General features: G+C 43.0%; 1 long non-coding RNA gene across 1 annotated transcript in view; it reads left to right on the top strand.

Annotated features, from left to right (window-relative positions):
• The window catches only part of LOC102212001 (uncharacterized), a 16,458-nt gene extending 12,954 nt beyond the window's left edge, over positions 1 to 3,504 (top strand). Inside the window, exons 2-3 of the long non-coding RNA XR_311415.1 lie at positions 2,354 to 2,477; positions 3,399 to 3,504. This is a non-coding gene — a long non-coding RNA (uncharacterized LOC102212001). The remainder of the gene's footprint in view (positions 1 to 2,353; positions 2,478 to 3,398) is intronic.
• Positions 3,505 to 4,781: the final 1,277 nt, after the last annotated feature.

The raw sequence follows: 4,781 nt of genomic DNA on the forward strand, positions 1-4,781 counted from the left end.
AGGAGTGGGGTAGGCGGAGGTTTGCTCTGGTGCAGATGTGCCGCTGCGGTCAGTGGAAGAATCTGCGAGTTTCTCTGTGAGTTTCCCATTACTCATAGCACACTCGGTGCTTGCTTGGAAGTTTAGGGGGGGTTTTTCGCTGTAAGAACGGACACTAATGTTTTTGTCACTTTTTATGGAATCAAACTCAAAGTAAGGTCAGTACTTCCACGCTTTAAACGCTGCACGCTCAGACTCTCTCCCGCACTCGATATATGATGCACTGTTGATCTGCAGACAGCTGTTGTCACGAACGTCACTGTCATGAGACATTCTCACAAAAAGAATCACGGTTTTAGTAACGCAGTAACGCAGCGTTCCTACAGGAAAATAACGGTAATCTAATGACCGTTTTTGCAATAGTAATCCCTTACTTTACTCGTTACTTGAAAAAAGTAATCGGATGCCCATCTCTGGTTACATCACATAAGTATTATTATCATTGCTATTTAGGGCGATCTTGGCTCAAGAGTTGGCAGCTCGCCTTGTGATCAGAGGATTGCCGGTTCGAGCCCCGGCTCGGACACTCTCGGTATTGTGTCCGTGTCTTCAGCTACTAGTGATGGCCAGAGGGGCCGATGGTGCGATATGGCAGCCTCACCTTTGTCAGTCTGTCCCAGGGCATGCAATCGATTGTTAACCAACTGTTAACTGCATATTTACGTATTACGATTCATATTGCCACATTCACCTTGTTTATCGTTAATTTCATTGTTTGATCACGTTAAAATGTTCCTAATTTAACGTTTAAAAGCACTTGGAAAAGGCAGAATCCCATGTAAAATTAGCGCAACAAACTGTATTGTCATTACTGGAAATAACAGTATTTTTATGAGGAAGTTATTTTCTGTTATTTTAAGGTAGTATGTTGGTGCCCAAGCTGCCGGAATATTACCGTTTTTTTAAGATGTTTTTTTTAACAGTGTGAGCCATAGACATTTTGAGTAAAGGCGTACTAATAAAGCTTTTGAATTCAAACATGTGCTGGATGGTTTGGCTACCACATTTTATCCCTAACATTTTATGTGCAGCAGTATTGTTCCACTGTCTCTGCAAGAGTTTGAACTCTTTGTTGTAACCCACCCTTCAGGCTGTATAAATTCCAGTGTGTCTGTTGGTCCATTGTTGCCATTCAAATTAAAATATCCAAGTATTTAATGGAAATTAAACTTTAAGCAGTCATTTCTGGACCCAAAGGGATGAATGCTAACAATTTTAGTGATCTCCTGATGCTACCTCGGGTGCCGGGAGGTTAGCATTTACTGGTATGGTTGCATGTGAAATCTCTCAATAATAATAAATGAATTGTCCTGAAATCTGATTAGAGACATCCACATTACTCTGAAGTGGGTCTTAAGTGGGCCAGACCAGTAAAACCATAGCACGATAAACAATTTAATTCTTAATATTCCTCTTTCCCTTTAGTACCTTAAGTCCTGGTCTGTTCTGAAGACGCTCACATTTAATGAACCAACTGGTTAATTCACAGATGATGAACAGCCCGAGATGTTATAGAGACATAAACAGGTCAGAGTTTATATATGATCTTTACTTTGGCTGGTGACCAAATTCCTGCAGAAGATCTGCACTTTCTTCTCAGCAAATCAACAAATGTTTGAAAGCTAACATGCTAAAGCAGTAAGCTGGTCACTAATTTTTGCATCTGTATTTCATGCATCTAGCACCAGTGTGATCCTTATGTGGCCTCTTAACTTTTTAAAGGCCAAAATCTGTTTCCTCCACTTTGATTTAGGGCGTCTTTTCAACCAGAAAGACAATGTCCAGCTTACCCTGGTCGCTACCTTCTGCTCTCTTCATTCTACTTCTAAAGGCCATCTAGTCTTTTCTGTTTTGTGGCTAATTACCCATTTTATTGCCTTTATATGTACATAGAGAAACACAATTAGTCAGAAAAGCATTGCCACCCAAGAGTGTTTTGTCTCTGTGTGAACGTTTTGTGAGATTCCCCTTCCATTCAGACTCTTCGACAATGGAGTGACATTTCTGACAATAGGTCCCTGTTACACCTCTAAGGCAGACAATAGAAACACATTTGCTCCCTGCTGAATCCAGGTTTGCAGCAGCAGTCACCCCGCTGCACTTCTGACCCTGTCTCACACTCACACACACACACACACACACACACACACACACACACACACACACACACACACACACACACCTGTTCCTCTGCACTGAGAAATATTGTCAGAATACCAATACGCATACCCGTGTGCACTCCCAGCCATGAACACACACACACACAGACAGTGCGCAATGAAATCTTTCTCTCTCCTTTTCGCTTTGTTAACAGTGCATCTGTGTTGCTGCCATGGCAACTGTGGCTCCACCCCTCGCATTTCTTCTCCTGCTGCTTCAACTGGCTGATGGCTCATTCCCAGAGGAACCCAGTCCACTCAGCTACGTCCCTGTGGAGGGTATGTGTCCTTCGCCTTTGTGTACGTGTTGTGCACCAGTATATGTGCAGCACTGATGAATGGCTCTGCGGTGGATGTGGAAATTGGAGGTCAAGGGTCAAAGCCTTGGCGTGAAGCTACTTTCGAACTACCCAGGCATACAAATACAAAGAAGCCTCACCTCATCTTTCCATGGCAGCAATAGATTAATAAGCATGAGAGAGGGCACGAAATAAACACAGTGGCGTGTGAGAAATGATCATAATAGAGCTTGAAAGGTGGAGAAAGATGAAAAGGTGGGGGGGTAGTTGGATTGGATGAGGTGATGTAGATGGGAGAGAGGGGGAGGAGACAGGTGGAGATGGATCGCTACGTCCTCTTTCCCTCCCCTGCAGTCAAGGACAGCGAGAGACGCGCTTTCCCAATCTGTCTCCTGATGATGAGGGCTCCCTATGGAGACCTCCTCTCCCAAACTTTCTTGTAGCCTGATACTCCCACCTTCTCTCTCAACCTCATCTTTTACTCCCTCATTTGTCTCAAAGGTAAGAGGAGACAGGGAAGAAGCGCCTTTTATCATCATAAAATAACAGCAAGAGTGATTAAACACAGTTTTTCTCATTGTGGAGCTGCACGCATCAACAACAGCGCAAAAAAGCACAAAAAACCCCACTTAGAGGATAACAGCGTTTCAGCACGCTTGAACCGCTGCATAATTCGTCTCTGCCCATTATCTTTGTTTTTGGAAACAAAAACATCAAGAATGAGTGAGGACACTATTAAAGTGAAGGTTAGAGAAGCTGTTTGATGGCTTGCCTGAGTACTTTGGGTATATATAGATGGGAAAAGTAGCCACTCTGTCCTCAGCTGTCAGAGAATCATTGAGCAAGGATTTTAATTCTCAGTTTTTTAGTCTGTGTCTTTTTGTCTGTGCGTTCACGCCAGTGGTGAGGAGGTATCCAGTGTTCCTGGGCCGAGCTCATCGTTCAGCACAAAGACAGGAGCTGCACATCCAGACGGTCCTCCAAGTCAACCGCACGCTGTACATAGGAGCCAGGTAACCAACAGCAACCACCTCCGACTGTGCGTTACTGATGCGTTCGCACTGATATGTTTTTCTGCTTTCGCTTTGATGCCACGGCTTCCATCTGCTGTCACTTCGTGGAGGACGTTTTCAGCAGTTTGCTGGAGTGGCGATGTATTCAGCTTTGCTGTTAAATGTCAAGTGAAAAGCTGCTCATTCACATTACACTTACAGATGGAAAAATATGAATCGCCTTACTCCAGCGGCAGTCCAAACACTTCTCACTCTGAACGCATCAGAATGTTGTACAAAATGTCCTGCGGGCTCAGTGCTTTGACCCACCATCGCCGTATTGATTAACAATCATGAATTAGCATAGCATAGCATCTTTATTTATAACGCACTTTACATCCAACAATGTTGACCAAAGTGCTACAAATATAAAACATAGAGGAAACAGTTTAAATTACATATAAAATATCTTAAAATTAAAAATAATATAATTAATAAGAAAATATATTAAGAGACATCAACAAGTCCTGCTGTGCTAAAAGCCAAGGTAAATAAATATGTTTTAAGACGCGATTTAAAAACAGATAAGGAAGGTGCCTGTCTAACATGTAAAGGCAACTCATTCCACAATTTTGGTGCTGCCACAGCAAACATCCCTGATCCCCTCTGAGCTTACGATTAGTCCTGGGCACACTCAGGAGGAGCTGGTCTGCCGACCTGAGGGACCAGGAAGGTATGTATGGATGAAGAAGCTCAGAGAGGTACAGAGAGGCAGCATTGGACAAACATTTAAAAACAAATAAAAGCAGTTTAAAATGGATCCTAAAATGCACGGGCAGCCAATGAAGTGAATATAAAACTGGGGTGATGTGCTCGTATCTACGAGTGCCAGTTAAAAGGCGTGCAGCAGCATTCTGGACTAACTGCAGTCAAAAAACAGAAGATCGACTCACCCCATAATAAAGAGAATTACAGTAATCCAGCCGAACGGTTACAAAAGCGTGGATTACTGTTTCAAATTGCTGTCTCGTAAGAAAGTGCTTAATTTTGGCCAGTTGCCTCAGATGAAAGAAACTAGACCTTACAACCAACCCGATGTGGCTTTCAAGCTTAAGTTCAGGAACCATTTTAAAACCCAGATTAACAATCTCTGGTTTACAGAATGATTTCAGGGATTGCAGATCAACACACGGAACAGCAGTGGAGGCAGGTCTAAACACCATTATTTCAGTTTTAGAATCATTAAAACAAAGAAAGTTTAGCGCCAACCACGACTTGACGTCCTCCAGACA

Source organism: Pundamilia nyererei, unplaced genomic scaffold (assembly GCF_000239375.1).
Source record: "Pundamilia nyererei isolate P.nyererei 1_Seehausen unplaced genomic scaffold, PunNye1.0 scaffold00004, whole genome shotgun sequence".
In the NCBI taxonomy this organism is placed as follows: Eukaryota; Metazoa; Chordata; class Actinopteri; order Cichliformes; family Cichlidae; genus Pundamilia; species Pundamilia nyererei.